The 15343-nt window shown below is 40.5% G+C and overlaps 1 pseudogene; it reads right to left on the reverse strand.

The window, feature by feature from the left end:
- Window positions 1-4245: 4245 nt before the first annotated feature.
- LOC114550666 (adenosine receptor A2b pseudogene) lies at window positions 4246-7561 on the reverse strand (annotated as a pseudogene).
- Window positions 7562-15343: the final 7782 nt, after the last annotated feature.

A 15343-nucleotide genomic window follows, 5' to 3' on the forward strand; every position in this document is an offset into this window, starting at 1 on the left:
AATGATTGAGATTTCTCTTGGCACAGCTACCAGAAGATTTCCAACTTTCAGACACGTTGTTCACTCAGTCACACAGTCTCTCAGTTGGAGGCTGCGCAGTAAAGCTGGCCATCACCGGAAAAGGGCTTCTAATAGCCTTCACTGGTCTCCGTCCAGAGCAACGGGGTCTATTGGTCCATTATATACTGTCTATGGCAGCACCCTGTAGCACAGAGCTAGCGGCAGAAATGACCGAAAACATGATAAATTATGGAAATCGAGTGGATAAATCTTGGATGTAAGCGTTTGGATTTATTGCTGAACTACTCTGAAAAGAGGCACACGTTTCAGGCTGGATAGAAAACCTTCTGGACAAAGACACCAAAGACACCCCCGTGATGGCTAGCTGATGGCTATTAGCAGAAAAAAACGGTAAGCAGCTACAATAAATCGTTCCGAAATTATATACAGTAGATATTAATCAGAGGTCGCGTGTGACGTCGTAGGGCTCTGTTAATTCACACTACAATCTGGAAATACAGAAGAGACTAACATTATCACAAAACAAAATGTTTAATTAAAATGTTCAAGTAAAGGGAAATTCACACTACAGACACCACTGAAATCTAATCATGACCATCTATCTTACGCTATGTATCTACTGAGAAAGGGACACCTTTCTCTGTGACTACTCACTGCTCTCTCCTGCGTGTATATTATAAATAATAATTGAGTACAATTTTATAAACCTTTTTTGTTTCATCTTTGTGTTTGCATCAATTTGGATTTGAATTGTGTCTCAAAAAGTAGATAAATGTGAGCAAAATATGTCTATATTTAAACCATTATAAATATATAAATAAATAAAAAAATCTGAAAAACAAAAAATTACTTGTTTTCTCAATTACTCATTTCTCAAAATTTCTGATTTTGTGCTCAAATGAAAAATGGAAAATACGGATAAAAAGCATTCTTCCAATTTTGATATTTTCAACTGATGCAAATTGTGTGACCCAGAAGTGATTTCTACTACAACCATAGGACGCTACCAGTAGTGATGACCAAATAAAGCTTCGTGAACCATTTTCTCTTTTTTCTGAGCCCACTAGATGGGGATCTCTCTTCAACAATGGGTTCAACAGGGTTCTAAATTAACAAAAACTTAGTATATAAGTTAATATAGACCTATGTTGAGGGAACATAGGTCTCATCTTGAAGTCCATGGAGCTATTTTTAGGAAAATTTCCGAAATCTTGGTTTTCGTGCAAAAATCTTCATTTTACGAACACTTGTTTGAGGACTTTAGGATGCACAAAAACTCTAAAAATGTTGCAGCCATGTGCAGAATAGTAAATTCTTTGATCTGAGTTCACGTTTAGGCTTGTGAGTGGTATAGTTGCTCTATAGCGCCCCCTAATTGGTTTTAGCCCTTGGGCACATTAAATATATACGAAAACTCACAAAAATTGGCGCCCACATAAACACCTGGGAGCTTTGCGAGACTGTACAGTGATTTGGCCCATACCTCTAAGCGGGCTCCATAGTGCCCCCTAATGCGTGGAAGGCCTTAACTTGGACACAGTTGCTTCGATATTCACCAGATTTACTACACATATTGCTGATCATTGTGGACATATTTCCCATTTACCTTCATTAGCTCCACCCAACTGGAAGGCGGCCATATTTAATTTATTTTTCATGTGTTTTACATTCTTTCAAACTCCTCCTAGGCCTTGATTTCAATCTTCTTCAAACTTTGCAGGTAGTATCTGTGGAGCCTCATGACGAAAAGTTATCAAAAGAATTTTGATAGTGAAAAAATGCGCAAGTTTTAGCAACTTCTTGTCCAAACAGGAAGTTGAGTATCATGGCAACACTTGAGCCTATTGCCCTGAAACTTGACAACATTGTTTCTCATTACCAACGATGGCACCATTTTTTTTGGGATTTTTTCAAAATAATAAGCAAAATATTGATACATGGGAAACCTACTTTGTCTAACTCCTCCTGGGGCATGAGTCAGCACAAAAACTTGCATATAGACTTGGTGGATCCTCTTGACAAAAAGTTATGAAAAAGTTATGGAGGACCAACTTCCTGTAGGTGGGTGTCAAAACAGGAACGGTTGTATCTTGGCAATGGCTATTCCGATGGACACAAGACTTAACACAGTTGTTCATCATCGGCCATTGAGCATATGTGCAAATTTTGGAGTCAATCGGCATTAGATGGCGTTGTTTCGATTTTTTTTTAACCTGTTTTATAACAAAAAGTGGTACAGCTCCCACATACTTTGACACTCTGGGGTGTGCTTAATATCATTGGAAAGGTAACACTCTCAAGTGTCAGGGGGATTCCAGGCCTTACTGACACTGAGTTACAGAAGCTAGAATGGAGGGTTTTTTCCATCCAAGTCATACATCTGTAAACTGACACACTGCTGTAAACACATATAGGTGAGATACAGACAACACAAGACCAGAGCCACATGTCTCAACTTTACAGAAAACAATTGAAGCCAAAAGACTCAAAAATGGATTTCATATGAATTTCTGTCTACAGGTATGTCTGTGCGTTTTTCTTAGGTCCATTTGGAAAGTGCAAAGCAAAAAGACAAAAAAGTGCAAAATACAAAACCCATCAATCACACATAAACTTGAAATAACTATTTACATACAGTAAATATATAGAAATAAGTAATTATAAATTGTTCAGGGTGTGCTATGCATTGTAACAGTCCCTGTTTATGGTGAAACACAGAGATACACATCACAGGAGGAGCATTTCACTGTAGTCCATGGTGTCATTTGAATCGTCTCCTTATTGGCTAAAAAGGTAGGAGGGTCTCGTAATATGGAATTGCAACTGGCTCAAGCAACTGTCGATCAAAACCAACATTGAATACAGAGGCATCATTGGGTTTCCAACTGTCTATCTCCGCCTCCCGGGAACCGATTGGCTCATGAGAGGTCTTGTTTGATTCGTAAGACTTCAGCGATAAACACTGACACCGACATTGAGCGTTAGAAGTCTTGCGTGAGTGAAATACTATTTACCGCTTTCTGTTGCAGTTCGGTCAGAAACTTAAAGATTGTGAGGCTTGGATATTCCATTTCTTGGACTTTTGGCAAGTTATGAAAAAAACAATTTGGGACAATATCACCGATGTGGATAAAGGGAGAATGAAAAGGTATGAATGCACACTTGACTTTCGACACTAGCTGCGCAGTCTTTTTCAGTTTCATGGCAACTTTATTACAGGTGTATAACTGCTATAAATCCCCTTATGCTTTGTGTGCGGGCTTAATTGAATCATGAGAGGCTAAGCTTTCAATTGTTGTGTCGCATTACTGTATATTTTGAAGATTTAATGCTTAAAAGTTATAACAGAGTTTATGAGAGGAGGTAACAGCTCCGCCACCACGACAAAGTGTGCCGTCCACGGTACACTGTTACCAAATTAATTAGCCAAATCGCAATGCATGCAAAACCTACTTTTTCTAGCTCCTCCTAGAACATTAATCCAATCCGCACGAAATGTTGAATGTATCCTCGGTCGACTCTCATGACAAGAAGTTATGAAAAGAATTTTGATAGTTAAAATATTTTTAGAAAGGAGCAACTTTGTGAAGGTGATGGTCTTACAGGAAGAGTTGCGATTCTTGGCAACAGTTATTTTGAATCAGAGGAAACTCGGCACAGCTGTTCCCCGTGCTCCGCTGAGGCTGTGGGCAACATTTGAAGTAAATCGCCCGGGACATTTACTTCAGTACCTCTGACGTGCTGTGAGAGGCGAGGGCCCATTCAACACTGCTTGCAGCTTTAATTATGATTTGATACTATAAATAAAATTGAATTGAATTAATGTAGGCAGCCCTTCCAGAATAATGCATGCACCCCTAATACTCATCACTGCCGAAAATTGCATCCACCTCACTTTGCAGCAAGTAAAGGCTACTACTACTGAGTCTGATAAAATATTGAGGACTCTAAACGTTCAAGAATTATAGACTTCAGATAATTTATTTAGTATTATCATTTAAAAAACAGTACTTTGCCTTAAAAAGTATTAGTGTTTCCTTGTGGATGCAATTCTTGGCAGGCATGCAAAATCTGGCACAAAACCAGACCTCTGTGACCTCAATGGTGGGTATGGCATGATTGTCTTTTTACCATTAACGCTTTCATTTACTTAGTTAGTCTGTTCATCATCCACCCATCCATCCATCCATCCATCCATCCATCCCATCTCCACTCCTCATTCTCTTACTCAGAGCCTGCTGGTTGTCTTTTCCAGTCCATAAGCGGCACAGACCCGGAGATGGCTCCCAGTCCCCACGTGACCAGCAGGGCCAGCTGGGCGTTCCTGGGGTTCATGACACGCTGGTACTGAAAGGGCAGAAGGATGGCCATGTAACGCTCCGCTGCTACTGCTAAAAGACTCAGGATGGAGCTCTGGAAGAGAAAGGAGCATTTAAAAGGCCATACAAGGTCTTGGGCATTTTGAGAAATTGTTCCTCTGTATTTTAAAGATAAAATAAAAAAGAACTTCTTAGTTTTAATCTTCACTGTTACCTATGGTTACAGGCAGCTCCCTAGTTGCAATAATGCTGTACTAATCCCTTTCCTTTGTGTTATAGTTGCGCAAGGTACCGTTACCTGATTGGTTAAGGTTCTATCCCCTGAGCAATGGGCTATCATGACCTTAACACTCAAGGTCAGTGTTGGGCAAGTTACTTCCAAAATGGAATACATTATGGCATTGGCGATTTTAAACCCTTTTTAGGGGGGCTCAAATGTGCATTTAGTAGCTCTTAGTTTAAACAGGATGGAAAGAAGGATCAGTAAACATGACACAATGTCAATGTTATAATTATTATTCTATTAACATATGGTTTGGAGCACATCATCCTAAATTCTTCATACATGTTTAGTTATCAATAGTATTAATAGTAACATAAGTTTCAGCCTCCCTACCCACCCTAATACTTTTCATAAAGTCCCTAAATCAAATTGTACATAAAGGTTCTACGATCTCATAAGGAACTCTTTAGGACTTTGAATCTCTGTAGGAATTCTTGGTCCAAGTACCAAGACTTCCCAAATCAGCTTTTATGTCTTGCAGGGGCGGTTCTACGTTGAATGACGCCCTGGGCGAGACCCCTCCAAGCACAACTGTTTAACTAGTATTGATAAAGCTGTACCCATCCTTGCGCTCCCCTGAATATGTATACCAATTCCTACTCCTAAAACTACTAATGCCATGTAATGAGTAAGCAAGAATCAGTGAGAGTTGACACATTAAATACTTCAACAAAGTGCCATTTATTAATACACTAAAACTGTATACTCCTAATGAATCATAAAACAAGCTCGCTCTCTCTCTCTCTCTCTCTCTCTCTCTCTCTCTATATATATATATATATATATATATATATATATGTGTGTGTATATATATATATATATATATATATATATCATTTCAAGAGGCCCTATACTATAATTTGAAGAGGTCTATCATGATTCATCATCATTTTTGTTTGTCAATGCAGATAGAAAAGCTACAATTGTCGTTAAGAACGTTTGCATGATGTGCAACGTTTATATAGGCTACTAATGCAATCATACAGTAAAGCATGCCTACTTCTTTATTGTTGTAGTGTTATCATCAACAGTTTGTCCACCACTCAGTTTTATCAAGGGCAAAAGTGTTTTAAAGGGGTGATAGAATGATTATATAGAGTATTTTACACTGTTCCTTAAGGTCTCCTAATAGGGTATGTAACATTGGTTGGGCTGAAAATTGCCCGAATGCTATTTTATTAGGGCCTTAACTACCCTGTGAATATGGCTCTATTTGGAACAAGAGCTTTTCTTCCAAATATGGTATGCTCATGAATATTCAGAATGAGCTACGTGCTGATTGGTTTGAGCAAAGTACATAGAAACACATGGGAGACTCGACAGCAGGTCTCATATTTAAGACACTGCAAAGTTATACATTGTTTATCGGGCTATTTCCTTATTAAATTCACTTCTGAGACTTTTTTTTTAGCGAGAAATCAACTATATAAAGCTCAAATATGGGCCGTTTTACGAAAATTGATGGCCAATTGCAAATTTGGTAAGAATGTGTGTCGGAGTTCAGCATCCGGTGCTGCCTTGCCACTAGGCCTGCCTTCCTTCACAGACCCCGGCCTGCTATGAGGTACTTGGAGCTCCGTCACGGCAGCCCACAGCACTCCATATCCGCGCAAAGTCGCTGTTTTTTTGCGCTAATGGAAAACCAAACGCTGCTGCCCTGACAGAGCTCCAGGGCATGCAACTCCCCTCTTACTGCTAGCTAAATGGCCCGTGTTTGTGAGCGAGATTGCGGTCAGCGAGCTTGTTACGCCAGCAATCTCTTACCACAGTTCCAGTTAATCTTTTCATGTGTGTAATTATAATGTGTTGAGTTATTTAAACATACAATTGGGGAAATAAACACTGCTACAAGCACTACAAAGATCTGCGCGACCTAGATTCAGAAGACTATCTGATCTCAGGTCAGTTGTATAGCCTATGTAAATGTTGGGGCGTGACCGTTCTCTTAATACACCCATGGGCGTGACAAAGTTACAGGTCTTGGGAGGTTGACATCAACTTCCAGCTTTGTTGAGATTCGCCCATTTTCAGCGGCAGTTTCAAAATATGAGATTTTCATAGTAAAGGGGTGTCAATAGGATTTTGACATAAAAAAAAGGGTTTAGACGTCTTGGTCCGTCTCTGTGTACTTCCCATTTCTCCTGTCACTTTGTGTTTATCTTTCGTGCCGCGGCGCACTGTTACGGACTAGTCCATTTCATTGTGAAAGTATGGGCGCCTGCAGCTGCTGGGGGCGCTGATCTGCCAATTCCCCACACAGTGAAATGATAGAAAACAGAAAAACGCTTTGCGGTGCAGAGGATTTGCCGCCCCCCATGTGACATGAAAAAAAACGCCACTGATTTCTTGCCACATTCTGTGGAGGAGGGCTGGCAAGTCCACATTCCGGAATGGGAGAAAAACGTGCTCTGGTTTATTGGCATTTCTTTAAACCTATCACAATTGTCATGGGCGGCACAAAGCTGAGTGGTACTGGTGTCCTGCAGAAATTCTCACTAAAGCCACTGGGTAAGTGTTCCTACCTGTGTGAGCACCATCAGGATGCTAAGCAGCAACAGGCAGAGGGGCAGATTATGGTGAGGTTGACCCAGGTCTGTCAGCACTGCACAGGGAATAGCCACCAAGCCCACCAGGATGTCCGCCACTGCCAATGATACCTTCACACACATGCATACAGAGTAAAACACACTTTTGGTCCTTTAAATATCTGCCTTTTGGTTTGTATGATATGATAAGAATCCCACATTTCAGATTGGGATAAAACGGATTTTGAAGAAACAGATTTCCTCACCAGGAAGTAATTGGTGACAGTGCGAAGTTTTTTGTTGCGGGTGACAGCCAGACAAACCAGTAAGTTGCCTATTATAGCTAGAACTGCGATGATGAGCTCAGTGGCAATGTAAAGCCCTTTCAAACGGGGTTGGTATCCATACGGCATCTCTGCCGTACAGGAGCCAGCAGTCGTATTCATGATGAAAGGAAGACCAAGACTCCACAGTCATGGAAAACCTGGAAATAAGAGTAGACGTTTAAAAAAAAAAGAAGAAAAAAAAAGAAAAAAGGCTTTAGCCTTTTAACCATTTATAAACAAATTACATGCAATAGGTGTACAAATCTTCCCTTTTATTTGTTCTGCTTACTGAGACAGAAGTTTCTAGTTTTAACCTTGATTACGCAGACTGACTTTATCTGAAGAGAAGAAGCAGATATGAAAGTACAGAGAAACAGTGGTTGTTATGAAGCTCAGCCTGTGGCCTCTGTGCTGACCGACTGAGTGGTGAAAATTGTTCCTGATAAGCACAACAATGACACACACACACACACAGACCCAAATGTTCACTATTTACACACTGATATTTAAACCTAATATGCTACATGTTGCTGTGCACACATGTAGAAGTTTCTGCAATCATTTTTCCTATGCCTCTCTCTCCGCCCCCCCCCCAGGGTTATAAATGTTTGGTTTTTATTCAGCTCAAAATGCACAATAAAAATTGAATTATTAATCACCAAAAACACAGTAAACATATAAATGGTGTGCAGCTTCCTATTTTTAAACCAAGAACTTCTAAATAAATTAATTCCCACATAAGCCAACGGAGGACAGGCAGCAGCTCTGTGGTGGCGGAGGGGCTTCTGTGCTGTTAATGTTTTCACTTCATTCATTAGTAGAATAAGCTGGGTTGTGATTATTTATTATAAAGATTATTCGATAAATCAATAAGTCGATCGATAGAAACAATCAGCAACTATGTATTTTGATTATCAGTTATTCCTTTCACTTATTTTATTAAGCAAACATGCCAAATATTTGCATATATTAAATAAACAAGACATTTAGACATTATAACCTGTTCAACATAAAAATACAACATACATAACCCTTTTCTCACACCACCTCCCCACTAATAATATTTACACAGTCCCTTAGAGATTATAAAAAAAGGCAAACAGCATAATATGGTTCTATAAACCAATATCACCAATGCAAATTCCTGCATAAGTATTGTTTTTGTTGGATGAAGTAGTTCAGGTTAAGATTATAATGTGTACTCACTTGCGCTAGGCTTCAGGTGCAGTCATCACACAGTTTGGAAGGTACAGACCATCCAGGACACTAAAAATGTGAGGTTGATGAAGGAGAGGCATCGGAGTTTGCTGATGTGACGGATACACTGAAAGGAAACTGGGGAAGAAGCAGTCAGGATGAAACCACACCCTTCTCTTTTCCCTCCGTCTCTCTTTCTTCTTCTGTTCCCTCACTTTCTTGCATGGTAAAAAGATAATACAGAATACGTCAAGCATGAGTCTTTTAAATGAACAGCAGCAGGTTCCACACTGCTCTGTATCTGAATGAAATGGAAAGCAGATATGCTTTGACGTAAATGACCAACCTGTCAAAAGAAACATGTCATTACATTTTTTAATTACGTAGGCTTGAGTTACATTTTCATATGGTAAAACACTTTGACATTTCAGTAAAGAACAATGAATAAGGACGCCAAACATGTTGTGTAGCATACTTGATAAAAAAATAAAAAACTGAACTTACATGAATTACAAATTACATCTATGAATTAAAATACATACAGTACAGTGGTATTAGCAAAATGTACTTAGAGTATCAAAAAGTAAACGTACACATTACATGAAAATGCATCCTGTGAGTATAACACACACACATATATATTGTATTATATATTATTATTACTTATGCATTCAACCAACTACTGTATATCAGTAAAATTACTACTACTTATATATATAGTTGGTCAAGAACATGGTCGAGACGAGGAGTTCATTTGATCTATTATACCCGATTAATATATTCATACTATACTTCCTAATGATGCTAAGCGTAACTTCAACCAGGAAGACTATTTTATGTTACTCAGTCGTTCATAAAGCCTCTCCCTCTTCTCCTGGTTTATCTACCAGCTAATTAAGGAGTATTTACACTTTTAGTTAAACCAATCAGATTCAGCCACTATCTCTTTCAGCCAATCGCATTAATGCTGTTAATATTTAAACTAGGGATGCACCGAATCCAGATTTTTGGGGTTCGGCTGAGTACCGAATCCACTGGTTAAGATTCTGCCGAATCCAAAACTGAATACCAAATCCTACTCCCATCCTCAGTCCATTAACAAAATAAAACAACAACATCCACAGCCTCTAAAATAGTTGTAACAACTTAATGTTGAATTCACGCGCTCTTTTCACATCGTAGGAAAGCACATTGCTATCGCCAGATGAGTGACAATTTTGTTTGGCAAATTTTTGCTAACCAGTGTATGATGAAGGCATGTTGGGTGGGTGAAATTAGAAAGCTAACGTTAGCGAATGAGTAGCAGTCGGCCGTTCGATGGCTCCGCTCCCACCGTAGGGAGACTCATTTGCAGAGAGAACGGCTGACAAGTTTTTAGCTGCAACTGTCCTTCCTTTGCCGTACCTGAAGTTGCTGCATTTTGGCTGCTGTCTGTAGATTCCTTCATGCACAACTCTTATTCTTTCGGATGTTTCATACGCAACTGTTTTAAGTGATACCTAGAGATTGGCATGATTTTATGTCCATCCATCCATCCATCCATCTTCGTCCGCTTATCCGGTGTCGGGTCGCGGGGGGAGCAGCTCCAGCAGGGGACCCCAAACTTCCCTTTCCCGAGCAACATTAACCAGCTCCGACTGGGGGATCCCGAGGCGTTCCCAGGCCAGGTTGGAGATATAATCCCTCCACCTAGTCCTGGGTCTTCCCCGAGGCCTCCTCCCAGCTGGACGTGCCTGGAACACCTCCCTAGGGAGGCGCCCAGGGGGCATCCTTACCAGATGCCCGAACCACCTCAACTGGCTCCTTTCGACGCAAAAAGGAGCAGCGGCTCTCTCCGAGCTCCTCACGGATGACTGAGCTTCTCACCCTATCTCTAAGGGAGACGCCAGCCACCCTCCTGAGGAAACCCATTTCGGCCGCTTGTACCCTGGATCTCGTTCTTTCGGTCATGACCCAGCCTTCATGACCATAGGTGAGGGTAGGAACGAAAACTGACCGGTAGATCGAGAGCTTTGCCTTCTGGCTCAGCTCTCTTTTCGTCACAACGGTGCGATAGATTGAATGCAATACCGCACCCGCTGCGCCGATTCTCCGATCCAATCTCCCGCTCCATTGTCCCCTCACTCGCGAACACAACCCCAAGGTACTTGAACTCCTTCACTTGGGGTAAGGACTCATTCCCTACCTGGATGATTTTATCATGTCGGTTAGCCTAATAGCTGGTTTGATTGAGAGATGATTTTATGGAAAGTACCCTATGCCAATCTCTAGGTATGGTGAAGGGTATGTGATGATGTGGGGCTATTTTAATTCCAAAGGCCAAGGGAACTTTATCAGGATGCATAGTATCCTGGATCCATGAAATAACAGGCCTTTAAAAATAAAAATCTGCCTGCCTCTATGGGAATTTAACATAGGGGTGTACTTACTTATGCCCCCTGTATTTTAAGGAAGAACGTTTATTTATTTACGATACATTATTCATTCACAAAGAAAATTGGTGTCCTTAAAGATTGGATTTTTCCTCATTTTTTAATTAAGGCATTAAAATCAATTTCCAAAAGATGATTTTTTTATTCCTCTTTTTAGTCAACTTTAGCATGGGTGTCCTAATTGTTTCACATGACACATGCCAGATCCCTATGCCAGGTAGCTTGACTTCAATCGCCTTCTTTTGACTGAAAGTACTGCCAAACAACACTTTCTGCTCACAAGTTCCATTTTCACAGCCTACTGCATTGAACGGTGAACAGCTTCCTGTAATCAACGGCGGCGTCATGACGTCGACCAGCATACTAAAAGCGTAGGGTTCAGTTTGGTGGAAAAAATTTTTAAGGTTTGGCAGAACCCGAACCCTGTCAAAAAGCCCAATATTCTGCCAAATCCGAAGCCAAATCCTGGATTCGGTGCATCCCTAATTTAAACATGCTCTTCGCTCTCTTTCTCAGCGGGCATTCAGTGCATATGTCACTAATGGCACATGTTCTACCTACCCTTTTCTGCATTTTGTTGCTGACTTGTAAACTGATGTCTGACTCCAAATTCAATCAGATCTTGAAGGATCGATATGCTGACAGAGATCTCACCCATCTCTTCTGGCGGGCAGCACGGGAGCACTCTCCTAGCTTTACGAGGTTGCTCCCCAACAGACAAGCCAGATTTCCCAGCTTCAAGACCGCGACATCGCTGCAAAGCCAGGCCTCCCTTTCTCCTAGCTCCGCGGATTGGCGGAGCAAGCAATCAGCTGTGATCTGGCAGAGCATCAGTTTCTTCCTGGGTAAGACTCAGCCGCACCCACTCTGGGGCGTAAAAGAACCAGGAAGTCAGGCCCTTTTCATGCTCGCTCTCTTGCCAACACTCCCACCTCCAATTCACATAACTCCCTGATGACAACCTTGCAATCTCTGGCTCGCTCAATGCTTATCTATCGATGCATGCCTGCTATCCAGGCTTTCATGCGGCAGCCAGTGTCTTCACTCCATCTACCATTGCCATCCACCCAGAGTGAGGCGGGTCAACATTCTTTGGCCTCAGCTACTCCTTTAGGTAGGCCATACATACCACAAGTAGCTTATATTTAATCTTGTCTAAGGTCAAAAATCCTAAAAGACATTCATTTTGTGACTCTTATCCTGCCATCACCTGAATGTGTTAAAGCCATTTTCAAGTCTGCTGAACCCCGGGTTAACGACCTAGTCAGTTTGTCGTAGCCTTTGGTGTTTACTGTGATGTAATTTGCTTAGTCTACCTTGACAGAAAGCAACATATACCTCAATTACGGGGAGCAAGTGTTCTACCAATACCATGAATCCTTCTCCAGAAAAGCTGTAGTAGTCTCTGGAAAGTGTATATGACACACACAATGAAATGTGTGAGGAGGTTCTTTAAAATGATACCAGCAATTTAACTTTTCCACAGACAGTAATGGACCAAGACCACTTGAAGATTTTAAATGTACACTTTATTATAACAAACTATATAAAAAGATAAAAACAGTTCTCAAGATTTAAACAAGTCTCAGAGTCCCCTGCCCTCCGTTGCGCCTGCTTCTCTGCTGTACTAAGTCACTGCTGCTTCTCCTCTGTGTTCCCCGTCCGTGTGGCTTCCCTCTGTGGCTGTGCTGCGTTTCCAGTCCCCCCGCTCATTTTCATTTGTCCCTTTTTCACTACCCCAAGTTCCTGCCACACCTGTCTTTCATCAGTTCATTACTCCAGACACGGTTTTGCTCACCTGTCTTTGATCAGTCCAAGCCGTGCTGTCCAAAGTCTGAAAAGGGGGGCGGGGACTGTCAATGCCTAGGTGTGTAAATATTAGCCACAATAAAATGGCTCAACCATTAGATTAAAAACACATATGCACTTTGTAAATAAAACACACAGGCACAGCAAACGGATTAAAACAACACCAAAATGAATTAAAACACACATGCAATTTGTTAAGTGAAAACACACAGGCACAGCAATTCACATGCAAAAGTTAAAATAAATGGCACACAGGGATATTACTATATGCTGAGATTTGGCATGCATACTTCTGTGCTGAATAGCTCAATTTCTGAACAAAGTGGACTATTTTGGTGTTCTGGCGAACATCTTGAATCCTGTGAAACACGTGCCTCGTGTTTTCAAATCTGCAGAGAGAACAACGTTTCTCTAGAAGAAAATTGGACAACAAAGAGACGTTTTTCTTCTTAAAGTCGATTGAAACTGTTTTCCCTACTGCCTTTCTGGGGAGAGACAGTTTTCTCTGTGACTCGCTGACTAGCGAACTGACCTGTTTTACCGTGGAGAAACATGAACTAACAGACTGCACACTGGTTAAGGAGGCTTATTTGTTCTGGGAGAAAACAGGGTGTGTTTTATTAATGAGTGAAGGCTAATGTTGCCATTGTTTTGCCATTAATGATTTTGATTAATAACTGCTACCATGCATGTCTGAATATTAATCTGATGTTGAATGCCGTGTCCCATTATTGGCTGTGAAAGCACCACAGATTGTGGTGCATGATTGATCTGAATGTGTTGAATAATGTAGCTTGTGTGAAACTTTAAATGCTATGGAGGTGTTATCTCCGCGGAAAATCAGCTGCTCACCAGAGTTTGTATAATAACATCCCCTCATCCAGACAAAATTCTGCCCTAACTTCATGTTGGTCCAGACCTGAGTGAACAAGAGGATTGGTTATTATCGATAATCAAGATTCAAAGTGTCTTTTCTTTCTCTAAAATGTGCTTTCCTCTCCTCTTTTACAGACAAACCTAACACACACACACACACACACACACACACACACACACACACACACACACACACACACACGTTTGCTGTTTGTTTTGCCTTTGTTGTAGTTTGAAAATCGTATATAGGTTCATTGATTGAAGAACTATTGATTGACAATTGATAATTTGGAAGTAAAAATTTTCTATTACACTTTAAATAGCAGTTGTTTCTGATTATTTGTGTATTTTGTTGTAATAACTGCTAGTTAAACTGATCTGTGCTCAAATTCACCCTTCTTTTGTACCTTAAAAGATACCAGATAAATTAATCAAATTAATTCAGATCTGTATTTTAAAGGGGTGACAGAATGATTTTATAGGGTATTTCACACTGTTCATTAAGGTCTTCTAATAGAGTATGTAACATAAACATGAAATAACTGAAAATTGCCCTTAACTACCCTATTTGTAACAAGAGCTTTTCTTCCAAATATGGTATGCTCATGAATATTTAGATTCGTTGTTGCAGCCCTAAACTTAATTTAATGATGAAATAAGGTAATGTCTCCAAACTTACCTCAATTATAACTTGTCTCCTGCTAGTTATACTACATCACTTACTTTAAAAAAACAGTTAAATTAATAAATATTTTTGTTGCATCTCTTTTCAGTGTTGTAATTTGTAGACGGCCCTAAGCACTCTTACTGCCGTAGGTAGCAGCTGCAGCAGCAGAGACGAGAAGCCAACAGGCAAGTGTTATTTTTAAATAAACTATTTGTACTAGTGTACAAATAGGGTCTGGGGGCTGGGGCTGGTTGTTGCCCCCTCATTAGGGCCGTGGTTAGTGCGGCAGTCAGAGCAGCTACCAGGTCACCTGGTTGGTTAGCGGCCACAGGTGAACAAGTCAAGAACAAGTCTCTCCACAGGCTGAGTATCTGCACTGGCACCCTCATCTGAATGGTGGGTGAATTGTGAATACAGGACATCCACTGGAACATTAGCATCATGGAAATTAGCAACTGCAGCATAATTTTTTTTGGAGGTGGCCGTTTTAGTACTGACATTGTTGGAGCCCACATTTTCGTTATTAGCCTGATAAGCATTAGCATAAGTCTCTGACTCATTACAGAGCTTTTCAGGAAAAGTCCAAAAGCACGCTCCATTGCAAGGCTCATTCTCTGCATTTTTTTTTTTAGAGTTTTGGTATTTTTTTTGTTAAAGATTATTTTTTAGGCATTTTATAGAAAGGAATAGAAAGGAGTCTGGTGGGTTTAGCGAACGCAATTTCGCGGACTTTTTGTTTTAAAAAAAAGGATCTTACTCTTTAACAGAAAGATCGACCTCCTTAGAAATCCTTTCCATAATGTTGTCAGACACTTAGAATATTAATCTGAGCATATCATTGGCAAAACGAGCATTTTTACGAACGTAAATACAAGCTGGACAATTGAC

This window comes from Perca flavescens, chromosome 24 (genome assembly GCF_004354835.1).
Source record: "Perca flavescens isolate YP-PL-M2 chromosome 24, PFLA_1.0, whole genome shotgun sequence".
Taxonomy (NCBI): Eukaryota; Metazoa; Chordata; class Actinopteri; order Perciformes; family Percidae; genus Perca; species Perca flavescens.